The sequence below is a fragment of the Uloborus diversus genome, chromosome 9, assembly GCF_026930045.1.
Source record: "Uloborus diversus isolate 005 chromosome 9, Udiv.v.3.1, whole genome shotgun sequence".
Classification (NCBI taxonomy): Eukaryota; Metazoa; Arthropoda; class Arachnida; order Araneae; family Uloboridae; genus Uloborus; species Uloborus diversus.
The window spans coordinates 32519773-32531870 of NC_072739.1; the positions used below are offsets into that span (position 1 = coordinate 32519773).

The window sequence follows — 12098 nt, forward strand, 5'->3', positions numbered from 1 at the left end:
GTTGCTACTGCTCTTGTTTTTTTTCTTCCCCTAACTGTGTAATTATTGCCACCACCAGTAAACTAAACCTCTATTTTTAAACGTTAGTGAGGCTGCACCGATGCACATAATTTGTAATAAACAAGGCATCAAAATGGAATAAAAATTTCTGAAATAAAAATTATCTTTTTTTAAAACACTATTTAACAGATAAAATATTACTTGTAAAAAGAGAGAGAGAGAGAGAGAGAAATCGCGCACGTGACTGAAGTGAAATCAATAAAACAAAATAAAACTCATAAATTTAATTAAGCATGGCATTGATTTAATAATCATATTTGAGCAGCAGGAAAGGTTTCTGTTTGCGAAATTTCCCTGTGATTTTGATAAGATTGTCAACAACTTTTGGTTTATGTTAAAGTTCTTAAAATATTAGTGAATGGACATATTTCAGTGATAAAAAGCAGCATCTGATTTTCTCAGGTAAAGTATATTATTTTGACGTGATTGTGATGAATGAGTCGTAGATTATTAATGTGTTCTCTTATAACGTAATTTCTAATGATATTTCTTTGTTGCTAACGAACCGAAATGTTTTTATGCCAATGATTTGCAATGTTTCATATTTTTTTTTGTTTTAATTTTTAATTATCTCTTGTATTTTTTGCAATATTTAAGAATAAGAACTAATTTTGTGAAACATCCTACTTTTGATGGAATGAAATCAATCAGGTATAAATAATGTTATTTTGGTTTATTCACTGCACTAGTGTGAATGACATGCATTTTTTTTTCATAGTAAATCATTGAAAACGATATTTTTCTTGCAGTGCTTTTAGTACAATGTTCATTAGGGTCATTCCGTGTCAGATCATCACACGGTTTAGGACGGACCGTCACAGAACTGGATGAAACTTGGTACATGAAGAGATTTAGCCCAGTTATGAATGAAAATGCTAAAAAAAAAAAAATTCTTTCACCTCATTCAAAAGTTATTAAATATTAATTATTCAAATTTTCATCAAAAAATGCTACACTTTGAGACGGTTAAATCTCATTTTCTCAGAAACTATAACAGATACAAGCTTGAAATTGGTCTTGTTTTGAAGCTCTTTTAATGTGCTTTAATTTGATGTGCAACTTGATAAAATCAAAAAATAATAATTTTAAAATTAAATTAAATTAAATTTAAAAATTTCAATTTTGTAAAAGTGGACAATTTTAAAATTCTGAAAAAATTCACAAAATTACTTTGTGTTATCCTCTAGCATATTACTAAGTTTCATAATGGGATCAGATGATACAGGGAGGACAAGTTTTACATATATCAAAGTTTCTGCATTTTGGACAAAATACCTTTCTGATGGATTATTCTAAGTTATTAAATTAGCACAGGAAACTATAAATGAACTGCTAATAGTAATGTAAAACCTTCTAATGTCTTACACCTACTTTAAAATTGAATGAAATTAAAATAATGGAAAAAAATGAATAAAACTCACACTAACTCTCTTTTTAAAAAAAAAAGAGAACGTCAGCATTGTCCTACATTTGTCGGAGTTTTTTACTCTAAGCTGCAAAATATTTACAATATTGTTCTTTTCTTCAGCTGGTAGAGTATATATGTCCTCCCTGTTGGCGTGATGGGATTTACTTTACAAATAATGTCCGAACAAGGTATCCATAGAGTGTCTGGCACTGTTGGATATGAAAATGAAGGAGAAGGTCCTGGTGGGTGGAGGAAAGTGACTTTCACTTCATTATCTTCATTTTTGGAAAAAACATAACTTAGCCACCATTTTTTATCATATATGGAAATGACATATCCATTGAGATCTTTCATCATTAAAGGAACACTTTCTCCAGTTGAGATGACAGAATATTCAGTGGATGATGGAGAAAAAGAAAATGCCTTGGCGCTCACCTTTGTTCCACGGCTTGAGGGAATAAAGGTATGCAGCTTTTGGGTACCTGGTATTGGCACTGCTTGCTGGAAACGATGAGAGAGCTGTTCTGCGTTTTGAATATATTCATTTTGGCTGGCGTAACTGAAGTACATGGTCTCTGAAAGGTCAGATTTTGCCCATTGGTACAGTTGCATAGGTGTCGTAATTTGGTTTTCATTTGGCCTTTGAAGACTTGCTCTTGCTGCTTCTCTTTTGAGTGTACCACCCACGCCATCACATGGGCCTTTACCGTGAGCAGTGGCAGAAAAATGCCACTCAGCCTCAATACCAAAATCTCTTTCATGGCAGCATAGATTTAAGAAATTCTTTTTATTTTTGTATTGTGCAGCTGATCCATCGGAGAAATAAAAAATTTTGTCTAACCTTTTCTCCAATTTAGATTTTAAAAAATTTATTAGCTTTTGTAGAAATAGGTAAACAGGCTACTGTGTTGTGCTCACGACATTCTGAGATTTAATAAAGCTAAGGTGATGAATTTTGTTTTCATTTTTGAAGTATATAACAAAAGGGTGAATTGTGGCTTGATTTCTGTTCCAGTGAAATGATTGTGCTTCATTCTGCAAAACAAAGCTATAGTTTTCGGAAAAGTCGCAAACTACTGCCACCTCAAACTGAGACAAATTTTCTTTTGTATGGGTCATAAAAGAACTCTGCTGTTTAGCTATAAAGTCGTGACGAAGAAGAACTTTCAAATCATTACAAAAAATTTCAATAAACTCATTGGTGGGTTTTTGTAAAGTTTCCAGATTGCATCTGTCTACATAAATCCATTGGCGGAATGTTATCGTTTCAATCATATTTTCTTCTGTACCATCTTCCAATATTTTCTGTATCTCATCAATGCCAGGACAATTTGCACAATTCGAAAAATATTAGTCAATGGAAACAAGGCCGGATTTACAGATCTTACTCCCATGGGCCCGAACATTTTTTCCGCCCCCCTCACTTGTTACTTCATTAAAAAAAACGGTAATTTTATTCAAGGGTAAAATGTTTCGATTTTTATAACTTTCTCTTCTGTTCGTTGCATAGTTAATATAACAGAATATAAACAACCACGGAGACCCCTATTTTATAATACTAAATGTTCACTTTATCAAAGGTCAAAGTCGCAGTCGTTAATATGTAGTTATTGAACTCCGCTAGTAGTTGACAGAACATTTGACTTCTTGTCACATTTTTTTTGAATAGTTAAACTTTTGTAAATTGTTAGAAAAGGAATTACTTTCTTTGACCCAGGAAACAGATGTTGTGAGTATGGAAACCCATTTTCTTAGAGAAATGAGCATAACACTATAGTAAAAACAAGTAATATATAAAAAAGCTTTTTTAAGGCAATTCCTACTTAGGTCAACGTAGAAAAATAATTCATGTGCTCTATTAAGCACCATTTAAGCGTTAAATAGTTTAACTTTTTGATGGATCATTTTTCATTTTAATGGAGCTTTAGGTATTGTTTTAAGCCCCGCCTAGTTTAAAAATCAACCATTTAAGTTTATACTTCAACAACTTTGTTCCGGCAGTATTTAACATGCAGTTTGTTTTGATTTGTTTTATTTCATGAAACATTTTGAACTTGCACAGTGAAGTGATGCATTCAACAATAAAAATGAATATTAATGAATTTACTATTGAAGGCTCACCTTAATATAGCATGAAATTAGTTTCATTAAAAAGTTCACAATGATTAGTTAATTAATTACTTTGATTATAGAATATTGCATTGTCATCGCATCTGAGGTCGTGTTCCAACCCAGAAAGAAATCTAATGACAGGAAGTGGGTGAAAATTGAGCTGCATGATTTAAACAAGATATATATAAACAATTGAATAACATACTGAAAGGCAACGCCAAGTAAGCTATTTCTCATGAAAAGATTTTATTGCTGAAAATATTACGTACTTTGTTACAGAAAGGTATGACAAGGGGATAAAATAAGTGTACAGATTAAGTCGATGGGACTGTATTTTTTCGCTTACAGAGTTGAATTCGTTTAGTACATTTCCCCAAAATGATGCCATGAATATTGTTTCAAGAGAAATGAGTTCTTTTAAAAGCCCTTTAGCTTTGCTCTTCATAATTCCGTTCTCTTCTTGGCTATCGGTCATACTCTTTAGGCATTTTGCAATAGGCTGAAAACTTCTATTTAAGCTTTTGCAAGCATCTTCTCTTGCTGACCATCTGGTTGTGCTTAGAGTTTTAATTGTTAGGTTCTTCTCACCGGGTTTATAAAACGACTCAAGGAGGCTCCATCGATGGGTAGATGAAGAAAAAAAATTGTAGAGTGATTGCAGTAAGTCAAAAAAGTTTTTCGCAAGAGTACAACATTCTGCAGCATGGGATCCTACTAAATTGAGAGAATGGCCAGAGCAAGGAACATAAGATATCAATGGATTTATTTCTTTTAGCTTGGCTTGTAAGCCATTATATATTCCAGACATGTTGTATGCATTATCAAACGATTGTCCACGACAGTTTTGAATGTCTAAATTATGTGTCTTCAAAAATTCGAAAACTGCTTCTGCAAGTTCTACACTTTTATGACCTTGGTTTTTCAAAAAACCAACAAATCTCTCTTCAGGGTATCCCATTTCATTGACATATCTTAAAATAAAAGACAACTGGTCATTATGTGTCACATCGGGTGTTGAATCAACTATAATTGAGAAATATTTTGATTCTTTCACTTCTTTTAAGATAGTTTCTAGAACTTTCTTACCCATTAAATCAATTAATTCATCACATACTGTTGATGAAAGGTAAGATGTATTTCCTTGACCAGGGTTACCGTACTTTTCAATGTGTGATTTTAAGAATGGGTCAAACTCTGCAATCAATTCAAGGCACATCATAAAGTTGCCATTACTGGTGGAACCAAACACTTCATCGTCCCCTCTGAAAGCTAGTCCTCGCGATGCCAGTTTTTTAATAACGACGACAACTCTATGAAGTACTTCCCTCCAATACTTCACTTCCTCTTCAATTTGCGTTTTTAACTGCCTGTCAATGGAACCTATTTCAGCAGTTCTTTGCTTAAAGGTTAGGACACAGTCAAGATGTGTATGAGAGTTCTCATGCTCTTTAAGCCTTTGAAAACCATGCTTCCAGTCATTAAAACCACCGTCAGTAAATTGAGTTGAAGTGGTGCAAAATAGTTTACACGGACCACAAAATATAGATCCTTGGCTGGGCGAATAGATCAAGTAATCTCTATTTACTATTTCTCCGTTCGCAAGTTCTCGATTAAAGAGTGATTTTTTCAAAAACCTATTTTTTTCAGGGTACGATCTTTTTGATTGTTCAAAATTTCCATCCTTATTTTGATCAAACCCATTTTTCACGAAGACGTCTCTGGTATCATCATTGACGGTCCAGAATATTGGATCATTACTGGGCTTGTCCGTTCCACTGGAGGTACTAGATTTCGTGGGATCAGGTTGAAAACGATCATTATCCTTCCCCTCAACATCATATGCAGCTTCTTTCTCTTCAGTAATTACTTTATGTCTTTCTTCTTCTACCTCTACGTTTTCTCCGTGTTCTATAGTTGAATTTGAGTTCAATTCGGAAGAAGGTTCCTCTGAACGTGGATTAGTTTAAAAAAAATTATCTATTTTTATGGTTTTATTTACAACTTCACTTAGCTTTTTCCTCTTTTCGTCTGCTTTTTTCTTATATCCTGCGCCACTGAGCCTTTTGCGTCGGTCCATCTTTTCAGATTTAAGCACAAATAGCCGATATAGTATCTGAATTCGGCCACTAAATGCACCAAGATATTTTTATTGAAATATTTGCACTGATTTAAGTATCCAAGTGTCACAGCTGGTTTTTGTTTTTGTGGTATCACACGAAAACAGAAGTAATAATTTTCAGCATAAACATTCACTGCAATTTAAAACAATACTGTTGTGAGGGAGAGCAAAATAATACGAGCTTACAGAATAAACGAAACTTGTGCACTGTAGTAGTACCATAGCACTACCTGAAGCCCATACGTCACATTCCATCGTTTAGCCTCAGGTATAAATTTGCCTTCGGAAACGGACCGACATCTGGACACCAGACCTCTCAGTTTCCTGTGCGAAATGTATGGACATACAAATTCCTCACCCCCAAAAAAACGGCGAATATTTAGGCCCGCATTTTGAGGAACCTTCTTGAAGCGAACCTTCTCGGTCCAGCGTTTGGCGAGTTACGATTACGACCGTTACGACCAGTAAAAAAAAATCAACAAAAGCGCAGCCGCCGTTCGTCCGTTTCCTCTCCTTATCAAACGCCCTCAAGTTCCCGCTAAAAAATACCTCCCAGACAGACACCTTTAAGCTAATTAGAACCATGTGACTGATGTTATAATGGTGTATTTATATTCCCAGGACCTGAGCATGGAGTGAGGGAGACAGTCAACCCCTTTAGCCGCGGGGAGTTTTTCTTGTCGCCCGGTCGGTCCTGATAAGGAAAAAAGAGGAAAATAGCTGAAAATAGTGCTTTTGCATTGTTTGGTTGGTTCTTTTCTATTTCTAGTCTCCTAGCAAGCGCCGCCCTTTATTTCCATGAAAAATATCGTACATACTTTTCAAAGATGGGAATTGCAAACGGTTCTCTTTTTTTTTTAAATAAAATTTTTAATTTAAACACATTGCCACTCTCTAGAATTTGCCGCCCTCCAGAATTTGCCGCCCTGAGCCCGGGCCCATGTGGCCCATGCTTAAATCCGGCCCTGTATGGAAATGACATATCCATTGAGATCTTTCATCATTAAAGGAACACTTTCTCCAGTTGAGATGACAGAATATTCAGTGGATGATGGAGAAAAAGAAAATGCCTTGGCGCTCACCTTTGTTCCACAGCTTGAGGGAATAAAGGCATGCAGCTTTTGGGTACCTGGTATTGGCACTGCTTGCTGGAAACGATGAGAGAGCTGTTCTGCGTTTTGAATATATTCATTTTGGCTGGCGTAACTGAAGTACATGGTCTTTGAAAGGTCAGATTTTGCCCATTGGTACAGTTGCATAGGTGTCGTAATTTGGTTTTCATACGGCCTTTGAAGACTTGCTCTTGCTGCTTCTCTTTTGAGTGTACCACCCACGCCATCACATGGGCCTTTACCGTGAGCAGTGGCAGAAAAATGCCACTCAGCCTCAATACCAAAATCTCTTTCATGACAGCATAGTAGAGACGTACCGAGTAGCACTTTGGCCGAGTACCGAGTACTCGGCCTTTCACTACTCAGCCGAGTACCGAGTTACCGAGTACTCGGCTTTTCACTACTTGGCCGAGTTACCGAGTACCAATTATGTTTTAAGAAGAACCACCGACACACATGTGATGAATTTTGAACTTATTGGAATAGTACTATAGACCTCTTTGTCCATATAATAGTTTTTGAAACTAAATTCCTGCTGAAATTTAATTACGCATTATATAAGCAATTTTGTTTGTGCCAAAAATTTTACAAAAAAAAAAAAAAAAAAAAATTTAAAATTAGAAATAAATAAATAAAAAGCATGATTAATCAAGTTGGAATTAAAACAAAATTACAGTAAAATCCCTCTAATGCGGACACTAACAGGACAATTTTTTTTGTCCGCAATAAAGAGGTGTTCACAGGATAGGGGTTTAATAATGTTATTTGCATTGGAACTGGGGAATTAAAAATTGTCCGCATAAGAGAGGTGTCCGTGAGGATGTGTTTCATTGTATACTAATCAATTATAGTTCCAGTCCGCCAAACATAAATAATTTTTAAAGGCAGATAAAACAAATGTGTAGGAACACTGCAGACACGTGTTTCTGCGTTTCCGTTAAGAGATACGACATTTTCATTCTCAACTGCTTTTTTGAATTATGAGAGTCCAGCTTGTTGCTCTTTGTGTTATAGTTTTACATAAAATGGCTTCAAAAAAAAAGTTAGTTGAACTTGAGATTGATAAAAAGTATGAAATATTAAAACTAATTGAAAAGGGAGAAAGCTAGAGAAAATTAGCTGACACATATGGAATTTCTAAAACTAGTGTCTAGTAAGTGCGCCAAATTCAATAAGGAGTTATTTTGTTGAAAAGTAGATCATCATGAAGTTATAAATGTATATGAGAAAAATTTGCAACTTTTGAGAAGCTATGAATTTTTAGGAACTATTAATATCAAATGAATAACTTTTCATAAACAACAAGATTTTTTTTTGATATATTTACTGAAATTTTAAATTTACATGACACATTATACGTCATTCTGGGAAAATAATCTCTAAAAATATTTGAATAACATTTTAAAATATTGTTTCAAAGTAATGCTAAACAATGAAAGTGAGTTAAACAGAAAGAGTAAGTGTCAATCAAAAAAGGAATACATGGTGCAAGAAATGACAAAAAAAAAAAAAAAAAAAAAATCATTACCCACTCCATAAGTTGACCACCTGTCTAAGTTGACCACCAAAGGGCTGCACCGCAAGTGGTCAACTTACACAGGTTTCACTGTATCTGTCTTGGACAATATTCAATTTTTTGCAACTACTCGGTATTGGCCGAGTATCTGATCAGAATTTGGCCGAGTACCGAGTACTCGGCAAATTGGCCGAGTACCGAGTAGTTACCGAGTACTCGGTACGTCTCTACAGCATAGCTTTAAAAAATTCTTTTTATTTTTGTATTGTGCAGCTGATCCATCGGAGAAATAAAAAATTTTGTCTAACCTTTTCTCCAATTTAGATAAAAAATTTATTAGCTTTTGTTGAAATAGGTGAACAGCTACTGTGTTGTGCTCAAGACATTCTGAGATTATAATAAAGCTAAGGTGATGAATTTTGTTTTCATTTTTGAAGTATATACAGGGGTCTGGTCAGAGCAAATTTGAGTCCGTTAACGGACCCTTCACAAAAATCCGATCAACCAAAACGGACCTTTCACAAAAATCCAATCAACCAAAACGAACCTTTCACAAAATCCCGATCAACCAAAGCAGACCCTTCACAAAATTCTGATAAACAAAAACGGATCTTTCACAAATTGTTTATTGAAAGAGCAAATCTCAAATTAAAATAATACAGCATATTTCCTGTATAAAAACGATAATGGTTGGAACCTTTTTTAAAGTTAAATTAGAGGAATCAACTTATACAAAATCAGCCAATTTCGCAAAAAAAAAAAAAAAAATCGGCACTCTTGTGATGCTCCTGCAAGCCATAAATAATTACTACGGCCAAATAAATATAATGCCTGTTGGTTTCTTTGAAAGAAATTAACAGCTGAAAGTCAGTTTGGTTTATAATTTTGCTTGTTTGTTTTATGCAGCGGTGTTGTTGTAAACTTCTTTGGAAAAGCGTCAACTTTCTCTGAATAGGCCTAGTAAGCACTTTTCTCCCCACTCATGATTTAATAATCAATAATATACAGGGAAATGAACTTAGAACTGCAAAGGGTAGTAGGGGGGGGGGTGTGATCGCTTCACATAGAGTTACCAAATTCAAACTAATCACCACTTAGCGTCAGCGTCTAGCGGTGGTGCGATGTTAAACTGTTATTTTGGGAGAAAGTTATATGGGTTTGATTTTTCGATGCTAAAAAGGATAATTAACTTAAAATAAACTCTTTTATTTACCGTTTTTTTTCTATAGATGCCTACATTTTGAAAAACGAAATCTTTTTACATTCGATATGAGAATCATATTTCATTCTTTTTTCTAGCTAACTTCACTTTATTTGGATGCAAATAAATGAAAAGGGTTCTTTATTTTTGTAACAAAGCTTATTTCAGGTTTTTAAAGCGGAATTCCATTTTCTTTTATGAGTCAATAATTAAAATGCTGAATCGATCGTTTTTTTTTTTCATTTTAATTATTTATTATTATTATTATTTTTGTTTCAACTGTGTCCAGATATTAATGATATGTTTATCATAGGTCTCTAAAATGCAATTCTAAAATAATTTTTTCCAAAATACTTATTTTACAAGCCTTTTTTATACTTTTGATGCCTTCACTTTGAGGATTGCAATCTCTTTGCATCCGCTATGGGAATCTGATTTTTCGCATTTTCGATGTTTAGTACGCTTAGTTAAGAAGTAAACAAATAAAATATTTTTTTTATTTTTGTAAAAACCACGGAATTTATGAGTTTTAAACGAAACTCGGTGCTCTTAAACAGTGTCTTGCGTTAAAAATTTAAATGCTGAACCCCTGACTGATTTTTTTTTTCTTACAGTTGTTTTAAATACTATACAAATAATATTTCTAGTATGTTTTAAATACTATACAAATAACATTTCTAGTATAATTTAACATGATGTAGAATGGTAGATAAATATTGATACTTGAGGGGTGCCCATCTCCCAGTGAGCGATGCCTCTCCCCCCCCCCCAATACTAGAAAAGTACTAAAGAATGATATTCTCAACAGAAAAGAGGGAAAACACTCAACTTTAAGTGTCAATGATGCAGTTTTCACCATCTCAAGAGTCGAAACTTTCGTTTTTGCAAAAAAAAAAAAAAATTTCTTTTTTTTTGCAAAATTATTTGATTTTTCACAAAATTATTTGATTTTTCACAAAAAACGGACCTTGTGAAAAATCCTGGACAGACCCCTGATATAACAAAAGGGTGAATTGTGGCTTGATTTCTGTTCCAGTGAAATGATTGTGCTTCATTTTGCAAAACAAAGCTATAGTTTTCGGAAAAGTCGCAAACTACTGCCACCTCAAACTGAGACAAATTTTCTTTTGTATGGGTCATAAAAGAACTCTGCTGTTTAGCTATAAAGTCGTGACGAAGAAGAACTTTCAAATCATTACAAAAAATTTCAATGAACTCATTGGTGGGTTTTTGTTAAGTTTCCAGATTGCATCTGTCTACATAAATCCATTGGCGGAATGTTATCGTTTCAATCATATTTTCTTCTGTACCATCTTCCAATATTTTCTGTATCTCATCAATGCCAGGACAATTTGCACAATTCGAAAAATAACAGTCAATGGAAGCTGGGTTGCACACCATTTTTACAAGACAATCTGTATATTTTTTTATCTTTCCATTTGTGATCCAGCTCATTTTGGAATTTTCAATTTTTAATTTAACATTTTGATGAATGGTACACACACAAACTGCATGTGTACCACTTTGTCCTGCTAAAATACAATTCTTGGGTCTTAATTCGGCAAATTTGGAGAATCCAACTTTGACATCGTGATACATTTCTTGAAAAAGTTTGTATGCTTCTTTTAGATTACAAAGCATTAATCTTTTAGACATTTTAACTTTATTGCCTTCACTGTCCTTCACTGAAATGCAATCTTTCATTCCTGGCATTGTCCTACTTATATCTTCACTTTCATAAAATTGTTTTATAATCTCAGCAGTTTCTATGGGCAAATTTTCCCCTGGATGTTGTTTGGAAGTGGACAAAACCCCTTTTTGTTTTAAAAGCTTTTTAGCTTGGCGTGCAAGGTAGTTCGATGTTTTGAATTTTTCAGAAATTTTTCTAATGCTCCAGTTATCTGGCAATAGAGACAATATCATTGTCTTTTTTGCTCGACTGCTACAATTTTGATAAACTTGTATCAAATGATCAACCATTTCCTTATTTGGACTCTCTTTCTCACTATATCGGAATCAGCATTTGGAAGAACTTCTTTTCACTGCAGAGCTAATTTTTTTTGCTTTCATATGAGAATATTTCTTATATCTTCTTTTTTTCTTGTTGACCGGGGATTCACCTAACTGAACAATAGAGTCATTTAATGATCTGAATGAGTCTTTAAGTAATGATCTGTCCGAGTAATTGTCACTCTCACTTTCCCTATCTAAGTTCTCACATGGTGATTCATGACTAGTGGAGGCACAATTATCTACAGTTGACTCAGCGGTTTTCTTCAACCGCAAGAGCTCCTTTCTGCATCTGTCACATATTTTAGACTTTTCAGGCATTTCTGGTACAAATGAATACATCCATGGCATTGCAGATCTCAATCCTTTTCTTATGTGTGAGTGAGAATACTTTTTGAACGGATTGCAACAATTTAAATGATTCATGATAAAATTAAATACTTAGCAAATAATATAAATACGCTGAGTGCAGTGGCGGATCCAGCCAATTGTTTTGGGAGGGGCCATCTGAAATTTTTGAACAAACTCCGAACTCCCCCCAAATTTTATTAAAATGAAGT

The 12098-nt window shown here is 34.1% G+C and overlaps 1 protein-coding gene across 1 annotated transcript in view; it reads left to right on the forward strand.

Moving 5' to 3' along the window:
- Positions 1 to 329: 329 nt before the first annotated feature.
- The window catches only part of LOC129229258 (NPC intracellular cholesterol transporter 1-like), a 117421-nt gene continuing 105652 nt past the window's right edge, over positions 330 to 12098 (forward strand). The window contains exon 1 of the mRNA XM_054863528.1: positions 330 to 462. The gene's annotated coding sequence lies outside the window, so the exon portion shown is untranslated. The remainder of the gene's footprint in view (positions 463 to 12098) is intronic.